The sequence below is a fragment of the Panthera tigris genome, chromosome C1, assembly GCF_018350195.1.
Source record: "Panthera tigris isolate Pti1 chromosome C1, P.tigris_Pti1_mat1.1, whole genome shotgun sequence".
Taxonomy (NCBI): Eukaryota; Metazoa; Chordata; class Mammalia; order Carnivora; family Felidae; genus Panthera; species Panthera tigris.
In genome coordinates this window covers 111434917-111458061 of record NC_056667.1, presented here as the reverse complement: position 1 = coordinate 111458061, position 23145 = coordinate 111434917, and the positions used below count along the sequence as shown (strand labels likewise).

At 40.3% G+C, this 23145-nt stretch overlaps 1 long non-coding RNA gene across 2 annotated transcripts in view; it reads right to left on the bottom strand.

The window, feature by feature from the left end:
• Positions 1–939: 939 nt before the first annotated feature.
• The window catches only part of LOC122240869, a 54427-nt gene continuing 32221 nt past the window's right edge, over positions 940–23145 (bottom strand). For both annotated transcript variants that reach the window (XR_006220608.1, XR_006220609.1), the window contains exons 2-3: positions 4430–4571; positions 940–1027 (exon numbers count right to left, since the gene is read on the bottom strand). This is a non-coding gene — a long non-coding RNA (uncharacterized LOC122240869). The remainder of the gene's footprint in view (positions 1028–4429; positions 4572–23145) is intronic.

Here is a 23145-nt window from a genome sequence, read left to right as displayed (position 1 = left end):
GTTTTGTGAGTGAGAGGTTATTTATTTTTTGGATCTATAATTTCTATTGGTCTATTTTTATAACTTTTTCTTTGCTGAGACTTTCTAATTTTTCATGTGTTTCAAGGAAATTCATAATTACTTGTCCATGCAGTTTTATGATGGCTGCTTTAAAATACTTGTCAAGGGGCACCTGGGTGGCTCAGTCAGTTGAGTGTCCAACTTTGGCTCAGGTCATGATCTCATGGTTCATGAGTTTGAGCCCTGTGTTGGGCTCTGTGCTTACAGCTCAGAGCCTGGAACCTGCTTCCGATTCTGTGTCTCCCCCTAGCTTTCTGCCCCTCCCCCGCACGCGCTGTCTCTTTCTGCCTCTCAAAAATAAAGAAAACTAATAAAAAAATTAAAATACTTGTCAAGAAATTCCAACCTCTGATTCATCTCAGTACTTGTCTGTGGATGATTTTTCTGGCTCTTGGTATGAATTACTTATGGTTATGGTCTGGACATTTTGGATATTATGTTACAAAACTCTGTATTCTATTGAATCTTCTGTATTCAATAGGCAGTCTTCCTGTTGCTGTTGAATGATGTCTGCATGGTTGTATATTCTTAGCTGCCCAAGGGGTCCTTGTGGCATGGGGGGGGGGGTGGGCAAGAACAGCGAGAGTGAAGACTAGTGATTACCAGCCTCACATCACATCATCTGGTTAAGTCTCATGGCTGCTGAGTGGGAGAGCCATTTCTGCTCACTGATGGACCCCACTAGAATTGTCATTGTCATAGAATATAGAACAGAGAACAATCAGAACTCTACCTCCTCCGATTGTGTGGGGAATGAATCACCACTCAGCCTCACCAGCACTTCTCTGTATGGAAATCAAATCACAGCCACTGCTTTTGCCAGAAAAGGGATAAAAGACCAGCAATCTGCTCAACCTCACTGGCAATATCCAGAGCGAACACTGGAGCAAGTCCCCTGCTTCCAGGAGTGATGGCAAGGTGATATGGAGGATCAACTTTCTACTCATCCCCGATGAGTCTTCCAGGGCTGAAAAGTATGATTTTCTCATTAGTGTTTGGTGTAAAGTATTTTCAAAAAACTTTTCTGGTGGTAGGCCATCCTGTCTTGTTCTTTGGCTGAGGGAAACAGACTTTTTTTCGCAGCTACATTTTTTTTTTTTGTGCTTATTGGTGGTTCTAGATCTGAGGCTTCTGCCAGCACTCTGTGGTATACAGGAGACAATAAAAAGACCCAAGGAACTCACCACTATGTTGTCCCTCAGGTTCTAAGGAAAGTCCCAAAGTAACCTACTTTATTCTTTCTACATTTTAGGGACTCTCCATGCTGAATTATTGTGTTATGTCTAGGGTTTGTTTTTGTTTATGTTCTTTTAGTTATAAGGGAGAGTAACTTGGAGATATGGATGATGCCATCTTGGTATAACCAAAAGACCGTAAGACATAACTTTTTAAAGTAATCTCTACACCCCACATGGGGCTTGAACTAATGGCCCCAAGATCAAGGTCACATGCTCTTCTGACTGAGCTAGTCAAGTGTCCTGAGATGTAATCTTTCAGAAAAATACTTTTACTCTCAGGTGACTATACCTTTCACACAGTTCCATGGATAAATGCCTAAGGAATTGCTGCTTTGCTAAACACTCTATCAAAACTTGAGACCATTCCAACAACAGAGCACAACAAAAAAAGAACAGATACATTTTTCCCTCCAGCTATTCCAACAAGCTCCAAAAGAGTTCATGTCCAGGGCAGCCCTTGATGTCCAGCAGGGCACTGCTGGCTCCCAGCAATGTGGAGTATAGATTGATGGAGAGTGAAACCTCACCCAAACCCTGGATTTAACCAGTAAAATCAAGAGTTTGGGGGAGCATATATCTCCCCTGTAACATTAAGACATCCATAATACAGAAGTTCTTAAAAGTTGAAGGGTCTATGTTAACCATGACTATTTATTCTAAAAGGTTGCTGAAGACTGGAGAAGTTTATAACATGTAATTTGTATTTTAATATTCAATATCCTTCATTAAATATAATACTTGTTATCATTCTCTTCATAACTCAGCATATAGGCACAGATCCAATTTCCCATCTATATCACAGTCATTAGCTGAATGTAAGTTTCTGACTAGTGCCTCAAAGTGACATTTTTTGAATTCTGAGTGAAACATAATACAGTGAAACATCCTTATGTAGAGATTGTAGAAGATATTTTCATTTATCTGACTTCATAACTCCCAAATGCTGGGCTGCTTCATTGTGGCAATATAATATGCTGGTGTCAAGTATTTCATGATGGTTTATATGGACCAGTTAGAATATTGTGTTTTCTAATCTCCATTTATAAACTTATCTTCCCTACTTACCTATCTAAATTCTCTGTTCTTATTAAGCTCATATACTTACAGCCTTCCACACATAATTAGTATGGAATATTGTGTTTGTTTGTTTTAAGTCATATCAATATTTCTAGCCCCATATGTTGTCCTAGAGCCTTGCCACCATCCATCAATCCCTCCCCCCCCACCCCTTGAACCACAGCAGATTGTGAACACCTTGATGAATAGAATGTAACAGAAGTGACACTACAAGACTTCCAAGGCTAGGTCATAAAAGTTGACATGGCTTACCCCTGGCTCTCTCAGGATGCCTTCTTTTGGAAGTCAGTCACTATGTGGTGAGAAGGTACAGATTATATGGAAAGACCATGAGTAGGTATTCTGGGCAGAAGCACTAACTGAAATTTTAGCCTATAAACAATATTAATCATTAGACATTTGAGTAAGTGAGTTTTACGATGATTCAAGCCCCCAGGCTCTGAGACTTTCAACTGAGATCCTAGATATCATGAAGCAGAAGCAAGCCATTGTTGATATGCTGTCTGAAATCCTGACCTAGAAAGTCTGTGAGCATGGTAAATGGTTGTCATACCACTAAATTTTGGAGTAATTTGTTAGGTATCAATGGGAATTCTATCATTTCCTTACATCCTCTGAAAACTGGAACATCATTTTCTAAAATATGTTTCAAAGGAAATGCATAGATTCTACCTTACTTTTCAGTGGTGAACTAGCATGCAAATAGCAGGCAATACTAACCTCCATGACGTAGATATATAATTAGAAGCATGTCTCAAAGTGTCCCAAAGATTTGATTTGATTTGATTTGATTTATTTTATTTTTATTTATTTATTTTTTTAATATTTGGCTAGAAATGTTTTTTTGTGTGTTTTGTTTTTTGTTTTTCATTTTTGTTTTTTTTCTTACTTTTATTTTGAGAGATACAGAGACACCTTGAGTAGGGGAGGGGAAAAAGGAGGGAGAGAGAGAGAGCGAACCCCAAGCAGGCTCTGTACTGCCAGCTCAGAGACAGGGTGGGGCTTGAACTCCCCAAACTGTGAGATCATGACCTGAGCCAAAATCAAGAGTCGAACTCAGCTGACTGAGCCACCCCGGTGCCCCAAAGTGTCCCAAAGATTTTAGAACATGGAAACTTCATCCCCACATCTAATCCTAATACATAATATAATATAATATAATATAATATAATATAATATTATTATATATACTTAAATATATGATACTGATATATTATATTTAATAAAATGTACTTTGGGAAACTCTTTTGAGAATAGCTGCAGTCCAGCCTCTCTCCTCTTCCAAGGAGAGGAAACTGGTGAAGGGCAAAATGGAGTCCTTAGAGATGACAGCTTGGCAGTAGATATTTGTTTGAGAGAATTTTAATAGGTTGTAAATTGACCTTGACTGAGACGTATTGGCTTTTAAGCCTGTATTTGACTGCTGTCTCTTACTTGTTTCCATCTTCCATGTTTCCAGTGTGCTCCTTCTTGGGATTTGTCCCTACACACTGGTCTTAAGAGCCATAGAGAGGAGAGTGAAGCAGGAAGACACTTAGAAAATAAGACATTTTCATGAGGTACATTAACCCTCAAATTTCATACCTACTCAGCCGAGTTAATCTTTGGAGAGAGAAGACAGAATTAGTGGTAAATATCTATGTAGTAATCAAAGGGAGCCTGGGTGACTTAGTCAGTTGGGCGTCCGACTTCAGCTCAGGTCATGATCTCCTGGCTCATGGGTTCGAGCTCTGCATGAGGCTCTGTGCTGACAGCTCTGAGCCTGGAACCTGCTTCAGATTCTGTGTCTCCCTCTCTCTCTGTCCCTCCCCCACTTGCACTCTGTCTCTTGTTCTCCTTCAAAAACAAATAAACATTAAAAACATTTTTTTAAGATCTATGTAGTAATTAAGAGAGTGCCTTTACCAGGAGTATCCTCTGAGCTATATTTCCCTCATCAGAAATATCTTTGTGTGTGTGTTGGGTTGGGGGGGGGGAGTTGTGGGGGGAGGTGTCAATGAAGGAGAAGATACATGGAATATATGGGAGAAGAGGAAAATGATATGATTACTAACTTCCCAGGTTTGTCCTGGTAGCAGAAAAATCAGAAGTCTTCCTTCATGGCAAATGTTTTCCATGGTGACAACCAACATACTTGTTCTACTTTCCCATCTTGTCTTGCCTGGAGCATCTTCAATATTTTCCACTCATCAGCATCTGCAATAAAACAAAGCCCTGTCATATCATAAAGCCTTAATTTCTGGTGGGTTCTGGACATAGATAAATGAGTAAATCTTAGTTCCCATCTTTGCTGATGAGGACGATTTCAAGGAGTGTGCTAGATCATTTACAGAAATGGCCTCAATTGTCACCTCTTTGCAATACGATTTGCACCAAATCTTGAGTTTTGAGCAAAAGCAATGTAGCAGCAGTGGCACCATGGCATTACTAAACCTGCACCTCAAGAGGTCTCATAAGCTTTTGCTCTTGCTCTTGGAACTCTGCCAATTGCCATAGTTATAAGCCCAGGCTAGCAGGTCGAATTTGAGGGAGACATGTGGCCCACTTCTTCTGTCCCCCAACCAACAGCCATGTAAGAAAGGCCATCCTGAATCAGTCAGACCCCAAGTTGCACACAAACTGACTGCAGACACATGAGGGAGCCCAGCTGAAGTCAGCCAAACCTAGCTCAGCGCAGCAGAATGATTCAGCTGACTCTTAGATTCATGGTCAATAATAAATGATTGTTGTTTTGAGCCACTGAGTTTTGAGATGGTGTTTTAAGCAGCAAAAGCTAACTGATCCAGGGAGATAGAAGTGTAAACAAATCAGGTAAGTGAAGTTTTAGAGGTAAGCCCAGGATTCTCGAATAGTACAAAGGAGCATGACCGAGCAGTCCTATGGGGATTATGCATGGCTTAAAGGATAACTCGTGAGGAAACATTAGGAACTAACTAGACAGTGAGTATATCATCTATAGGCTGAATGTAGGAACAAAAACACACAGGTAAGCAAGAAGTGCCAAATGTGTGTAAAAATTGCAAGCAATATGGCGCTTTAAATATGCTGAGTTGTCAAGAAATACGTTAGAAAAGAAAGCAGGGTCTCACCTTGTTAAGAAGCTTATACTTCTAGTCCAATCACCCTTCAAAACCCGAATCAGTCTCTCCACTTCTTGAGATTGTTCTGACTGCTCTCTACGCATAGCTGGTATGTCCTGGCTTTCTGTAACATTCCTTGTCTTTGTCTTTCACTGGGCACCCACTCAGCCCAGGGGAAGTATTTAGTGCCCATACTTATAAATATGTCAGCTGTGAGACAGCTCTCTTGTCCCAAGATTCCAGACTTGTTTTCATCTAATATCTCTGTTTCATGTCTGTAACAATGTCAGTTAATGAAAAGGATGATAATTTACCTCAACAAACATTTGTTGATCATCAATTATTTGTAAGACAGTGTGTTCTCTGCTTTCCATTCACATGACATGGGATAAATTAGATAAGAAGACTAATCCCTAGGGCTTTCAAGTCTGGAGCTTCAGCTGCTCATCTGAATAAAGCTGAGTGCCAAAAACAAACTGAAGCAACCATATATCCCAGGAAGAGGGAAGCCACAATACTATGGAGACCGACCTGTACCACCAGCTTTACATCAACAGTCCTAGGTTTCGATTCTGGTTTTGTCACTTGCTGGTACTTTAACCTTGGAAAGATTTTTGGTGCCCATGGCCTTTATTGAAGAGTAATATTATTGATTTTATTTAATTTTAATTAATTTCAATCAAAATAGCCACATATGACTAATGGCTACCATATTGGACAGTACAACTCTAGAATCTTACTGTCCTGGATTCAAATCCAGTCTATCAAACTTAGTAACTTTGTGATTTGGGGAAAATTAAACTTGCTGAGTCTTGGTTTCTCAATCTGTAAAATAATTAGAAAAATATTTAATGAGCCTATAATGATAGGCTGAAATGAGATTTGTGGATTTAGCAGTTGATACAAGGAGCATTCGATAATGTGAATTATTATCTTATGACTTCATGATTTAAAACATTCATAAATTTACAAGGACATTGTGAGGTCATCGTCCTCCAAGAAAAAAAAAACAGTGAGATGAGTAAAATGGGTTTTATTTATCAATTCTGTGTTAGGGACAAGGTGCAGGAACCTAAAGGCCTTACCTGAAGGGAAGGGGTAAATGTCCATCAATCACTGGGTGCTAGGTACTTTGCAACAATCAGGGTTACAAAATATACATGCAATGCACACCCTGTTCTCAAGCTGCTTAGTGTCCAATGGCAAGGTGAAAATGACACTTGGAAAAAAGAAGAAATCAATTTTCTGTTAGGTAGTGTGGCTCTGATTGCACTGTAGTAATGGTACAGCGACAACCACACAGCTTGGAGGTCTTGGATAGGATCCAACCACTCAACAGATGCTTAGGAACTGGACCAGGCCCTTAACATTTAACAACATTTAAATGCTCACACCAATCCTTTAAGAGTACTACTATTGTGGGTATTCTACAAATGAGCAAACCAAGAATTTGAGAGATAAAATAATTTGATCTAGGACATTATGAAGTCTGGGATTTGATTTTGTCCAACTTACTAGCTTGTAAGTAAGCCTACTACTGTTTAATGAATCCTGACAGGAGGCACAAGACTCCTGGATCAGAGACCAAGAACATAATTATGCACAGCATAGCAAGCGCCACAGTTTACTTTGGTTCCCCTCACCACCACCCTCAAGTTCTACCAAGGGCTCAGATGGATTCTGTTCATGCAGTGGGTTTGTATCACAGTTGAAAAACGTTGGGACTCGAAAATCTGCGATTTTACAGCAAGCAGTAAGTAAACCTGCTCTTTGTCTCCAAAATAGACATAAACTTGTCCCTCAAGGCTGTTCACTGTAAACAACCCTGGGAACTGCTTCGGTGGAGAGCGGTGAGAGTTTTGAATCTTTGTCTTGCCCAGATAGGAGGTTTTAGAGAGACTCAGGACCTCTGGCTGACTGCTTCTCCCAAAGATCCCAAGAAGTGATGGATGTTCTTTGGCTTTAAATTCCCATTCGTTCCATAACATGATACTGTTAGCCATATAGACAAGCTCAACAACCCTGCCCTCTGATCCTCATTGGAGGGCTATTGACATCGTTCAGTGCTGGTGAAATGTACATTGTCATGATTAGTTTAAAGGAAGCTTTATCTTTTCCCCGTTCTGTAAGCAACCTACGGGTATTATTTCTAATACTCATAAAAACATTTTAATAAATTATTGCCCTTATTTTTATATCAGATACAGATGAAATAGCTTAAGTGTCTTGCCTGAGCTGACCCAGAAGCTGTACGTTCAGCGTAGCATATGTCAGTTTATTTTTCTCTCCTTCCTTCTTCTATCTCTTTCCCTTCCTTATTATAGTAACCCCCAGCTTTCTCTCAAAGAAGAAGGTAGTCCTTCATTGTTGTTAATGTTCACAACTTAAACCTTGACCTGACTCATATCCTATCTTGAGGATATCCTAGCACTGAACCTGATGATGCTGAGCCCAGAAACAGCTGACATCTCTCAGCTTCCCTTTTTTATCTTTTTGTGGGTGCAAGACAAGTTGTGTGGCAGACCAGCAGTTTAAAACAAAAATGTCTGCTAAAAGAACAAGGAAAATAAATCATTCTAGGTGAAACTCAGCTAAAATTGAGCAATTTTTATAGCATTTAGAGGATTCTTCATTCCCGTTAAACAGAGTGTAAATGATCAAACAGGTGATGGATTTCTTGGAGAGAAAAGTCATTATATGGTTCTAAAAACATAAAAAAATCGTATTATGTGCCATAAAGTACAAAAGGATATCTTTCTCAGTCCTCACTCTCTGCAAATAGCATTTTCAGATGCCTTCTACTGGGGCTTCCAAGTTATTTTACCAAATCCAGGTAGAACTCTTCTCTTCCGCTTCCCACATGAGTCACAAATTAGCACCCAGGCCATTATAGCATATGGTGTGGGGGGCAGGGTGCCGAGGCAGGTCCTTTTGAGAACCAGGGTATAACTGGACAGAACCATAACACATGGTTCTATCTGCTTTAAATATTTTACAGAAAATAACACACAGGGTGTATGGAAGAGCTGGATATTAATTAGAACTCTTTAGAATAATTTTCTAATTGCTTTTGAAATGAGGAGAGGGAGCACCTGGGTGGCTCAATCGGTTAAGCGTCCGACTTCTGCTCAGGTGATGATCTCACGGTCTGTGAGTACGAGCCCCACGTCGGGCTCTGTGCTGACAGCTCAGAGCCTGGAGCTTGCTTCAGATTCTGTGTCTCCCTCTCTCTCTGACCCTCCACCGTTCATGCTCTGTCTCTCTCTGTCTCAAAAATAAAAATAAACAATAAAAAAAATTGAAATGAGGAGATATGTCAGGAACTTTCTAAAAAAATACAAAGCTTTCCTGATTCAGATTTCACTAGTAAGTTGAGTCATTAAACCTCTCCATCAATGAGGGAGAACACTTGTCTGCCTTCTATTTAGGTTGAGTCTTTAAAGCAAAGACATTATACTCTTTTTTTTTTAAATACTTAATCTGAATTTATAAGATTTAGGGTATTGCTTTGTCTCAGCTGTTAGATTATAAATTCCTATAAATGCCTGGAAAGGGAGTCATGGTATTAATGGAGTATCCTCTATGTGCTGGGTGTTATATGTCCATTGCTTCTAATCCTCACAATATGAGAAGCTGTGTATGACTGTCCTCATTTTTAGACAGAAGATCAGAGGCTAAAAGAGTTATAATCCTTGCCTAAGTTCATACAGCTGGAAGGGGAGAGGCTGGACCCGGCCCGGGGATGTACCCAACCCCGTGTTTTTCTGATTGCACACTGCTGTCTTGTCCTCTCTGCAGGTAAACCTGAGTCACCTGCCACAATGCCATAACTAGAGCAGTAGCCTGTGGTCTAATGCTCACTCCATATTGTTGACCATGTTGTATTTTAACCTATTCATTACTGATAGATTATCACTGCAGAAATTTTATCCTAGATGCAGATTCTGTGATTGAGAGTCTGGCCCAGTGAAGGAACTGGCAGGCTCCACCTTCAGACATCATTTTACATTCAACAAAGAGGCCTCAAGCAGAGGGGCCTTGAGTATGTGAGCACCTGAGAGACCGATGGAGCCATGGAAGAGACTCCATGGCCTCTATCTCACCAGCTCAACCCATTCACAAAGCCTGAGATCTGAGATGGAGGTCCATTAGTAAACACCAAAGGAGTCTTTTTTCATGAGGAAATGTGTAGGACACAGAAAACATGCAGTGTTGTTCCAGGACCCAAGGGACCAACTGTGACACAGCTAGACAGAAACAAGGAGCTTCCTAACTCTGGGGAGACAGCAGAAGCTGGGCACCGAGAAGTCTGCAGAGATTACAAGAGATTATTGTGCAACTGGGGGCCACAAGCCAGGGATTTCCAAAACTCAATGTTATTTTAAAAACACTTGATCCTAAAGCCAGAAGAGTCCGATTCCTGCACCTGAAGACATACATGATATTAAATGGGAACATATGTTAATTTTTATTTACTCGGAAAAAGCTAGAATGGGTAGGATGATAATAATGCCCCTTCTGGGAGCCTCATAAATTGTAGGCTCAAGGAAAATGGCCTGGAAAGGTGGAAAGTGGGGAGCAGTGCTTTACAGGGCCCCCTATATCCATGCTTGGTCTCCTCCACCGGCCCAGTGTGGGGAGAGAGATGGTGATTTGGTGGGCACCCACACAGCTCACTAAGTGCCAAAGCACCCAGTGCAGTGCCTAGGCACCAGGTCGTGTGTCGGAAAGGAACGAACATAGCAGAACTTTGTACCAAGGTTTGTGCAAGTAAGAGGGAGGCAAAGCCCACCATTTATTCCAGAGTCAGGAAGACTTTCAGGGAAGAAGTGAATTCTGAGATTATTCTTCAGGACAAGTCAGAGCTGATCAGGCAAGCAGAGAGGAAGGCTGGATGCCAGACAGCTTACACATGAATCCAGAGCAAAGTGTATTTACCGGTACTGGTTTCAGCAGTTATGTCAAAATAGTACTTACAGAGGCCAAGGTAAGCAGTCATTCATTCATTCATTCATTCACTCATTCATCCTACATTCACTGACGATCCACAAAACACCTGGCACGGTGTTGAGTGTGGAAGTGGTAGGGATGAGTCAGAACAGCCCCACCCCCCAACCTTCAACGTGCTCACGCTAAAGTGTGGGAACAGCGCACCCCGCCATGTCAGCAAATGGAAGTGGTAACTCGTGTCAAATGTGGGGCTGCAAGGGAACAATAAAAATCATTTACTCTGTATCCAGCATAGAACCAAACCTTACAGGGAACCCTAAAGAAATGGAAGATATAGTGCCTGCCCTCCAGGGAGCTACTGTCTATTCCAGCGGATGGAAGGAAACACATAGAATTAAGTGCTAAGTAGGGCGCTGGGGTGGCTCAGTCAGTTGAGCAGCTGACTTCAGCTCAGGTCATGATCTCATGGTTCCTGAGTTCAAGCCCTACATTGATTGGGCTCTCTACTGCCAGCACAGAGCCCCTCCCCAACTGGTTCTCTAAATAAATAAACAAACAAAAGAAATTAAGTGCTAAGTGACTTGGCATTTTCCTTCTCCACAAAAGCAGTATAGAAATGGGAGTTCTCAGTGGGGACTGTTCCAAACATTTTAAAGGCATTTCATTTTTCAAATTAGAAAAGTCTTATTTAAAAACAATGAAACGCTTTCAATCCACTAAATGTTATCTAGCCATACTGCCACAACACCTGGTAGCTACTAATATAACTTTGTAGTCCTAGCTCTATTGTACACAGATAAAGAGCAAGTGACAAAGGCTATAGATTCCTGGTCAGAGTCAAAAGAAACTTGCAGTCAAGGACAAAAGGAAAATGTTCTCCTGAAAAAAACACATTCTTAACTGAGAAAGTTCTCCAAATGTTACTGACGTAAGCACATTGCCATTGGGACAGCACAAACCAGGTGAACACAATTGGACACATCCTTGCCATCACACTCATATGGCACACCCATGTGGGTTTCAGCTTGAAGGACTTTTCCCACCAAGAAGGTGTCATATCTTATATGGAAAGTTACTAGAACAGGAAGTCAAGTTTCACTCTATAAACAAATTTTCAGGGACAAATTTATTCCTTAAAGGGTACATTGCTGAGTAAAACAAATGGCCCTTTTATCTATGATAAGCTTCAGTCCATGGACCACTACAAAATAATCCAGACAACTTAAATTTTCTGCAGAAATTATGGCATCACTAATAATAAATAACATTTCTTTGCTTAACTCCCTGAGGGCAGGCAGAGAATCTTTCAGTTTTGTCCCCAGAATCTAGGTCAGTACCTAAAACATAATTGCTAAACGAATGGATGAATAAATCGTGGCAGTTGAGAGCGTTTTCTGCTTGGAGGTAAAGCACTGAAAACAGAGACACAGACCTGTGAATCTGCTTTCTACTATCCTGGGGTCCTCTGGCTCTCCTATTGCCTTAGATTCATAAACTGTCCTTACAAATCTAAAAATAGAGACCAATGGAAGTCCACAGCAGATACCTGGCAGTGCAGGAAAGGCTTTCCATACTCCAGAAAGCTTAGCTACTACCCACCAAGTCCATGCCATGGTGACTCTTCAGAAAGGACACAACACAGCACATTGACCCAGGGCCTCTCCCAGTTTATCTGGAGAAATAGCACAACAAAGGTAGGACAACACAGCAGACAAATTTGTTATGTAAAAACCAAAGGCCTCAAAAAGTGCCCTGCGAGATCCAAAGGGACACATTGATATTGCTTTGGCCTTGGGAAGACTTCAGGCCATTGCTCACCTGAGCCCTTCAAGGCAATGGCATTGCCAGCATCTGATAGGCAGAAAGGACACCAGTCCCCACTCTTCCATTGTCTGGGGCAAGTTCAATAACTCAGGGTTGGAGACAGGTTTTGTGGGCTTAAGGTGTGTACATTTTGGTGGGCCATCTTTAAGTAAAATGAAAGCAAATATAAAAATTGGGGCACCTGGGTGGCTCAGTCCGCTGAGTATCTGACTTCAGCTCAGACCATGATCCATGGTTCGTGAGTTCGAGCCCCATGTCAGGCTCTGTGCTAACAGTGCACAGCCCACCTCTGACCCTCTGTTACTCTCTCTCTCTCTCTCTTTCCTCCTCCCCTGCTCACTCTGACACACACACACTCTCAAAAATAAGTAAAAACATATATATATATATACACACACACACACACACACACACACATATATATACACACACACATATATATATACACATACATACATATATATGTATGTATGTGTATATATATATGTGTGTATATATAAATGTTTTTATATAGATAAATGTATATGTATGTATATATATGTGTGTATATATATGTATGTATATATAATATAAATGTGGTTATTAAGAATGAGTAAGGAAATCACAACGTATTACTGAAGTTTTGGATGATTTGATCCCTTTTTTTGGTCTTGAGACACCAGAAATGATCATAAGAAGTGCTTCCTGGTGGTTGTCTGGCTTCCCCTCCTTATCTGGAACAAGCTATAGCTCCCACAAGCCTCCAGCGTTCACAAGACCTTGTACAAGTGAAGAGCCCTAAAGCTTAAGCTTCCAGGTGAATTTGCCTTTTCAAGCCTTTTCAGTCCTTCACAGTCTTATATGTAAAATAAGTAATAGTAATTCTCGTAGCACTGGGTTCTATAAGAATTAAATGAAAGAACACATGTGAATTGCTTTGGAGAGCTAATAGCTTTTTAAACGGCTGAATGTATGTATGCAGTACTCTGTGTAGGGTACAGCCACATGCAGGGCACAGAGAGCAGAACTAACACAGTGACGGAAGGGGCAGTGAACACAGCCAAGCAGTATGTGCTGGCAGAAAAAAAAAATTAGTGTGAGAAGAAGTCAGAAACGTAAAGTCTAACCTAAGAGCTAAGGAAGTAAGGGGAGGGGGAAAAAATCAACAGTTAAAACATAATGGTGTAACGAAAAGGTTTTTAAAAAGTGAATTTAGGATAGGATTATGATATATTGTTACCAGACAATGGTACTTCAGCTCAGATGTGCTAATGTAAAAATCAGGGAGCACAGCCTTTTAAGAATGGAGGCTTGGACATGTAACTTTTGACAAGGGAGTGAGAAGCGACCAGAGGACATCCTGAAAAATGAAAGAACAGGCTTGTTGTAATCCTGTGCAGAACTCTTGCTGCTGGAGGTCACTGCATGGGAAAATGGCAGGGATACTATTGGCACGAGAGTCCCCAGAACCAGAAGCGCAGCCATAGACCAACAGCATGGACTGTGGAACAAAAGTCAGAGTTATATTTCAGCCCCATCGCTTATCAACTGCTCAGTCTTGGACAAGTTGTTTACCTCCCTAAGCATCAAGCATCAGTTTTTCATCTATAAAATGGATATAGAACAACACCTGCATTTAAGTTCTTTTTTTGTCTTTATTTATGTGTCACTTTCTAAGGAAATGCTGACATAATGTCCAGACCTGAAGGCTTGAGATACAAATTCAATGATTATGTATTTTGTTCCTTCTGATCTATATTTTGCTTTGCAGGTTAAGAAGATGTAAAGAAAGACAGATACCATATGTTTTCACTCTTATGTGGATCCTGAGAAACTTAACAGAAGACCATGGGGGAGGGGAAGAAAAAAAAAGAGGTTAGAGAGGAAGAGAGCCAAAGCATAAGAGACTCTTAAAAACTGAGAACAAACTGAGGGCTGATGGGGGGGTGGGAGGGAAGGGAGGGTGGGTGATGGGTATTGAGGAGGGCACCTTTTGGGATGAGCACTGGGTGTTGTATGGAAACCAATCTGACAATAAATTTCATATTTAAAAAAAAGAATAGGTAAAGATATTCTAGGTTGTTTTTGTGTTTTATGTTTTGTGTGTGTGTCTGTGTTTATGTGTGTGTGTGTGAGGTGGGGGATGTCTGTCTGATCACTCAGGGGTGATCAAGTATAGATATAGCACATGATTTCTTGCATTGATCAATTATAAGTCTTCAAAGGAATTGCCCAGATAGCATTCATGACCTTGCCCTTCCCCTCCCAGACAAGGAGATTTGTTTTCTCTGATTCTCTGCTTACTCTAGGCAAACTTTTAATTTTATTTATTTATTGTCATTTTTTTAATGCTTATGTATTTTTGGGAGAGAGAGAGAGAGAGAGAGAGAGAGAGCTAGTGGGGGAGGGGCAGAGAGAGGGAGACAGAGAATCCAAAGAAGGCTCCTCGCTATCAGCGCAAAGCCTGACATGGGGCTCGGACTCACAAACCGTGAGATTGTTATGGAACCTGGTCTGGATGACCCAGCAGAAGAACTAAGCAGCACTCGGTGGTCTTGGAAGGCAGGAGGTTTATTTTACATCGGCGGGCTCAGAGGAGATCACTCTCCAGAGGTCTGAGCCCAGAGTGTAAGCAGAGGGAACAATTTATAGTCTGTTACTTCCACATTCCACATTAGTAGGAATTTGATGTGCAAACAGGGTAGGAACAAGAACCCAGAAGGGGAGTCTTCGGTCCAGGACTGGAATTTCCCTCTCAGTCCTGTTGGCCATCTTATAACAGATTTTTCCTTATCAACATCATGACCTGAGCTGCAGCCTGTCATTCAACAAACAGAGCCACCCAGGTGCCCCAAGAAAACATTTTACTTTTAAAGGCAAACAGAGCCTCTTTCTGAAACATGTCTCTAACATCACATCTACATTCTCCCTTATTTTCTTGCATAGATATTTAATAGATGCTGGAAGACAGTATCAAAGAGCATTCAGTAAGACAATGGAACAAATGTTTAAAAATTTTTTAATTAAAAAAATCTCGGGGCGCCTGGGTGGCTCAGTCGGTTAAGCGGCCGACTTCAGCTCAGGTTATGATCTCATGGTCCGTGAGTTCGAGCCCCGCGTTGGGCTCTGGGCTGACAGCTCAGAGCCTGGAGCCTGTTTCAGATTCTGTGTCTCCCTCTCTCTGACCCTCCCCCATTCATGCTCTGTCTCTGTCTCAAAAATAAATAAAACGTTAAAAAAAAATCTTTGTGGTACCACCAGAATCCCCCCATTCTCCCCATTTTGACTCTTAGGCCCCAACAGTTTATACACCAGAGCTCCCAACACTCACATGTATTCATATGCGACCGCCACTGACATGGCATTCTCCTTTAGCAAGTCAATTGTGGCAAATTTTTCCCAAAGATTATGTGGTGAAATTTCCAGCCTTGGATGTGAAAGTGCCCCTTAGGACCACCAGCCGATCTGAGATGTTGTGCACAGGCCCCCCAGGGATGCTTGCCCTTTGCCAACTTTGCACACCCCATGTTGCCTTCTCTCAAAAGTTTGAAGCAAATGTGGGATGCACTTTAATTCAAGTATTTGACAGATTATTTAGGAGTTTCTATTTTGGGATGTTTTTGTCTTCTTTTTAAAAGATGTAAAAGCCAATGAAACTGAATGTACTCATAACAAGTGGGAGGTGAGCCTGATAGGAAAACTTGGTACCTTGTGCTCGATCCCAGCCCCTGGAGAGACAACACAGAACCCGAGGTGAAATTTCACAAAGATGTAAGTTTGGCTTAGTTTGGATTTTTGCATTTTCGGTTTCTATTTTTTATTTTTTGCTGCGAAGGTAAATTGCTTTGTGAAAGTATTAGAAGTGGCCTTTTGACAGCCAGATGGGACTGAAGTAAAATTTCCATTTTAGTCAAACTGGCTTCACACACTATGCGATTTTCTTTATCCCTCCAGTTTAAATTCAAGGCTCCTATAGTGATATCACACTCAATCAAAGCCGACAGGTTATTTCTATTAAAGTTTGGGGTTGAATGGAGACTAACTAGAATGGTGCTTCTATTGCTAATATTTCATTCGAGTGGCAGAATGCAATACCTCGGATGGAGTTAAGAAGATAAAATTTCGGGTGCTGCTGAAATTGAAAAACAGCTTGTTAGGGAAATTCGGTTTATTTAAATAAAATCACTGTTGATTTTGAAGTTCTCCCCTCCCCGCCCACCCCGGAATTACAGATCTCTTTAATTCCATTGTCACTCTTGCCAGCCTGCATCTTCCTGAGGGTCTTATTGTTCTCTCAGGAGATTTGGCCCTTTGGACACCAGGACGGAAGACAACGGGGATAGAGGCTGCCCGGCCTGCAATCCCTGGTTATTGTGCAGAATGAAAATCCATTTTATTGTACAATCTCTGGAGGGGAGGGGAAAAATGCTCCGTGTGCTCTCCACAGACTTCAATTACCCTTTCAAACATGGTGTGTTTGGTCCAAGCGTAATAAAAGCTAATTCCCTACAATCACATTGGCTCCTGTGAGGGCCAAGGCTATGGCCAGGTGGGTGTAATGAATTCAGAGGAAGATAAAAGAATGGTTTATTAGGCACGCATGTATGCGTGCAACTACCCCTGTTCCTTTTGAAAGAGAGACAAAATTCAACTAAATAAAAGTCCGTTAAACACAAACATTTGTCAGATGCTTTTGTAGCCTCTAAACACTACAAGACGCTTTTGTAGATGTCTGAACTTCAAACGCAAACCAAAGAGCCCCCCAAAGTGTATTTGCCAATATAAGCAAAATGAGGCCATCGTTCTTTTATGCATTCATCAATACTGAGTGGGCATTGCTAGGCGCATAACATCTGTATAAATAGCCCTACGCTTAGCCTTGTGGCCAGCGTGAATGTTGGAAGACAAAAATATTGAACTTGGACCTGTCTCCGTATAAAACTTCCACAGTTTAGATATTTAAAAAAGGGCTGGGGAGTTGGGGCACGTTCAGAGCCAAAAAGAATACTTTCCATGTCAGTTAAAGTTCACTCTATCAGAAGTTTTTTATATTGTAAGTTCAGATATCTGGATGTTTGTTCTGCTCTGTCTCTGTTTAGCTGTATGATATGAGGCAACATTTATAACTTTTCCGAGAGTTTTTCACCAATAAAAGAAAAGGAGGGGTTATGGAGAAAGACTCAATGCTGTAAGAACCTCCATGTGTGACACTTATAATTTCTTTTAGGGGTAAGCACTATGAACAACTCAAAGAAATGTGTGATTAAGAGAGGTTTTATTTTTAAAAAATGGGTGTCTGTGAAGCAGACAATAGTGAATCCCCAGAGCAGTAAAGGGGGAGGAACAAACCAGCCACCTGCAGGAGGTTCTGTAAAATATAAGAAGTCCCAAACTCCCCTGGTGTGCCATGTTGCCCCCGTGTGCCTTCTATGACCACGACCTTCTGGATACCCAACTTACACTCAACAATGAAGTTTTGGGGTGATGGGGGATTCATGGCGTCCAGAGCCGATGGCCACCAAAGAATTCTTGAAGATGTCTTTAGTGCAAAAAGGTGATTTCATTAAAGCATGGGGACAGGACCTATGGGCAGGAAGAGATTCCCTGGGGTCCCGATGGGTAACTTATTATACACCCTCCGGTTGAGAGGGGGTGAGGGAAAGAGTAAGTCTCTAAGGAATTTTGGAAGCAAGGTTTCCAGGACCTTGAGGGGCCTGCTGTTGCTAGGGAAACACCATTTATTAGCATTTAATAAAATCTCAGCCATGAGACCCTTCAGATACATATGGGGGGGGGGGGGTGACATAAGCTTGGAGCATGATTGCCAGCATATATCCTGGGGCAGTTGAGATAAAGGAATTAGATTTACAGGATCCTTGAGATTAGGACAATGTTGCTACGGTTCTCTTCTGCCCCTAGCAAAGTGTCATCATTGAGGCAGCTAAACTCCTAGAGGGAGGTTACTCTGCTGGTCTCAAGGACTTGTCAATGGGATGTAGGCAGTAAGGGAATTTAACTTTTCATTTGCCTTAGTTTCCCACATTATTATGGCAAGCACTTAAACCCCTTTCCTTTGTTCTTGGGTAGGCCAGGAGTGTTTGAGGAATATCACACATATTCCATCAGCATTGAGGGGAGAGTGGGGGTGGGGAGTGCCAGCCTGTATCTTGCCCCTCAACCTGCCTCAGGCTCCCTCAACAGACTATGGGAAAATGTTTCTGTGTTCACCAGAAATCCATGCAGCTATGTTCATCAAAACCTAAAATTCAGGGGTCACCTGGGTGGCTCAGTTAAGTGTCCAACGCTTGGTTTCAACTCAGATCATGATCACACGGTTCGTGGGTTCGAGCCCCATGTCAGTCTCTGCACCGACAGTGCAGAGCCCACTTGGGATTTCTCTCTCCCTCTCTCTCTGCCCCTCCACGGCTTGCTGTAAATAAATAAATAAATAAATAAATAAGTGGGTTTTGTTAATAATAAAAAATAAATAAATAACCTAAAATTCCTTTCTGAGGGACTAGGTCTTTGATTCCACAGTAAGAATGAGAGTAAGCATAAGAGAGACTAAAAATTGAAGTTGCCCAGAGAAGAAATAGGAGGATGCTTTGCTCTGTGCCACTGCAATTGTCAGGTAATCACAAAGGGTCAATGGGCATCTACCACTGGCAAGGCTGGCTGTGCAACAGTAGGCAAAGCAGGGGTGGTGTCTGACTGCAGGCAACTCACTTCCCAAGCAGCGACTGCGAAATTCAGCATATCAGCACACAAATAAATGCTGAGAGACAACTTGGGTGAGGCCCTAAGAAGAATATTAACGTGGCACAAGGACAGTCACAAAAGATTTACTTAAGAAATATAGCTATTCTCAATGTAACAATACTAATAAAATTTAGGATTTATTGAGTGCTTTATATAATACTCATTAGTAAATATTTTATGTTCATAATTTCACTTGGTTTTTAAATGTTTTTAATGTTTATTATTTATTTTTTGAGAGAGACTGAAAGAGAATGAGAGAGAGACAGCATGAGCAGAGGAAGGGCAGAGAGAGAAGGAGACACAATCCGAAGCTGGCTCCAGGCTCCGCACTGTCAGCACAGAGTCAAACAAGGGACTTGAACTCATGAACAATGAGATCATGATCTGAGGCCAAGGAAGACACTTAACCGACTGAGCCACCCAGGCATCCCCCGTTTGGTTTTTAAGTCAATATCTTGAGATAAGTGTAATTAGTAAACCCATAGAAGCAGATGAGGAAACTGAATTGGATGTGTTACATAATTTCTCCATATTAGGAAGTGGTAAACAATGATTTAACTTTATATACCAATGGAGAGGAAAAGGAAAAACAAGTAAAACAATGATTTGGGGCACCTGCGTAGTTAAGCTTTGGATTTTGACTCAGGTCATGATCTCACATGTGGTTCATGAGTTGGAGCCCCACATTCTGTGCTAACAGCACAGAGCCAGGCTCAGATCCTCTGACCCCTCTCTCTGCCCTTCTCCTGCTCTCTGCCTCAAAAATAAATAAACATTAACAAAACTAAATGATTTAAATAGAGGGTATTAAAAACAATTATTATAAGAATCCAGTTTGGATTTAGATAGTGATTGCATCATCTTACTATCTATTAGGAATGTAAGAGAGTCAGTTGCTCTGTAAGTTTGACAACATTTACTCTTTTCAAACTTTTTAGTTTTAGCTATTCTGGAGTGTGTGTAGTGGTATCCTAGTGCAGTTTTAATTTGCATCTGCCTGATGACCAATCATGGTGGCTGACTTTTTAGGAGTATATTGAATATTCATATATTTTCCTTTCTGCAAAAACTGTCCACGTCTTTTGATGATGATTCTAATTGCCTAGTTTCCTCATTATTGCATGATGAAAGATCTCTGTATACAAATATTTGGCAGATATATGCATTAAGAATATTTTATCAGAGCTCCTGGTGGCTCAGTTGGTTAAGCATCTGACATTGGCTCAGGTCATGATCTCACAGTTCGTGGGTTCAAGCTCTGCATCGTGCTCTGTGTTGACAGCTCAGAACCTGGAGCCTGCTTCAGATTCTGTGTCTCCCTCTCTCTCTGCCCTTCCTCTGCTCATGCTCTATCTATCTCTCAAAAATAAATTAACATTTAAAAAAAAAAACAAAAAAAGAATATTTTCTCCAATTCTGGGCCATGTATTTTTTTCTTAACTGTATCTTCAGAAGAGAAAATATTAATTTTTTTATTCACACTATTTATGTGTCATTGTTTATCCTTCTGCCAATACTACACTTTGCTAAACTCTATAAGCTACAGTGTGGGAGAAAGTAAGTTCTCCCACTTGAATTTTCCTTCTCAGACTGTTTTATCTGGTCTGTAGACTATACATTCCCAAATAAGTGTTAGAATAAATTTCTCTGTGTTTGTCAACAAAAACTTGTTGGGATTTCAATAGAAATAGTGCTAAACAATGAAGATCCATTTGGAGAGAACTGATACCTTTATTATGCTGATATCCTTACCATGGAGACTTCTGGTTTGAGAATGTGGTACATCTCCTGTATGTAGATCTTTCATTTCCCTTATCACACTTTGTATTTTGCAAAATAAAGATCTTTTACATTTCTTTTAATGTATGTCTAGATATTTCCTTTCCTTTACAGGAACTATAAATAGTATTGTGTTACTGATTTCATTTCCCACATTTGTTATTAGAAATCTGATCGATTTTGCATGTTGAGCTTGTATCCTATGATCTTACTAAATTCACTTATTTGTACTAGTGAATCTTAAAAATATTTTATGACGATTTTGTCATCTGTAAGTCGAAAATTTTATTCCTTTTTAATCTGTGCCTTTTATTCATTTCTCTTACCTACTTGTAGTGAGTAGATGTTCTAGTACAGTGTTAGATGTGGTTAGTTCTGTGGCTCAAGATACAGTCTACCTCTAACTATTCCATGGAACTTGAAAACACAGTAGGGTCTATTGTGATTGAGACCAGTGTTAATATATGTAAATTAGATCCTGTTGGTTGACTGTATTGTAGAACTCATCTATATCCTTGTTGATTTTCTGCCTTGCAGTTGTATTAGTTCCTGGGACAGCAGGTAGTGAGGATGGGAGGCAGGAGGTTGAAGTTCTCAACCATAAATGTGGATTTCTTGTTTCAGCTTTTTTAGTTTTTGCTTTATAGATTTTGAAACTCTGTTGTTTGGTGTGTATGTATATAGTTAAAATTGTTATATCTTCCTGGATAACTCATCCTTTAATTTTTTAAGTTTATTTATTTTGTGAGAGGGAGAGAGAGAGACAGCAGAGAGGAGCCAGAGAGAGAGAGAGAGAGAGAGCATCCCAAGCAGGTTCCACACTGTCAGCACAAAGGCTAACATGGAGCTTGATCCCAGGAACTGTGAGATCATGATCTGAGCTGAAATCAAAAGTAAGATGCTTAATTGAGCCACCAGGCACCCCACTCTTTTCATCATTATGTAATGTTCCTCTTTGTATCTAGTAATTCTCTTTGCTCTGAAGTACACTTCTCCAGATATTAATATATCACCCCTGCTTTTCTTAGATTACTGTTTACATGACATATTATTTTCCATCCTCTTATATTCAATCTACTTATGTCATTGAATTTGAAATTAGATTTTTGTAAGTAGCATCTAGTTGAGTTATGTTGAAAATCAAATGATCTAAATTTTGGTGAAGTTCCATTTAATACTTTATGATCCACATTTTAGTGCTCCTGTCTAAGGAAATTTCTCATTTCTTCAAGTTCAAAGAGTTTCCTGTATGATTTCAAAAATATATTTATAGCTCTTTTACATTTAGATCTAGAACCCATTTCAAGCTAATTATTGTGGATAGGATATGGAAAAGATCAAACCTCACTGTTTCTTTTAATTTTTTACATATGGATGTCAATTGTTTGAAAAGTCCATTAACTCTTATTGAAATGTTGGCACTTTGTTAAACTACATATGTGTGCCTATATATCTCTATGCTCTTGATTTTTGTTCCATTTATCTATGTCAATGATAAACATCCAATGGCATTTATCTGTGTCAATTCTTATGTAAATTCTACACTGTCTTGATTACTAGACATTTGTAGTAAGCCATAAAATATGTCAGGATTACTCTTCTAATATTTTTCACTCAAATTGTTTGGCTACTCTAGATCCTTTGGACTTTCACATATATTTTAGAATCAACTAGTTAACCATAACAAAATAGTTAACTACATCAACTATGTAGATTTTGATTAGGATTGTGTTGAAACCTCAGATCAATTCAGGAAAAAACTGACACAATTACAATTTTGAATCTTTCAAATTATTAACATGATATATCTTTCCACAAGCTTAGGTCTTCTACAGTGTTTTAAAAATATTCTTCAGTGCTTGGCTCTTATCTTTTTTTACAGTTATTCCTACATATTTATGTTTCTCATGCTCTTGTGAACTATTTTGATTTTGCTAACTTCATTTCTAATTATTTGTCGCTAATAAATATGTGAAGTCCTACCCTCCAGCTCCTATGAATTTGTCTTTATTTGGAAATAGGATCTTCACAGATGATTAAGCTATTTTGAGGTCACTAGGGCAGGTCCTAATCCAATTTGATTGGTGTTCTTTTTTTTTTTTAATGTTTTTATTTATTTTTGAGACAGAGAGAAACAGAGCATGAACAGGGAAGGGGCAAAGAGAGAGGGAGACACAGAATCCAAAGCAGGCTCCAGGTTCTGAGCTGTCAGCACAGAGCTGGAACTCACAGACTGTGAGATCATGACCCGAACTGAAGTTAGACGCTTAACCAACTAAGCCACCCAGGTGCCCCTGGTTTTCTTATAAAAAGGGGAGATTTGGCCACAGAGGGATGATGATGTGAAAATGACTATGTGATGAAAGAGGCAGAGACTGATAACGGCTATAAGGCCAGAC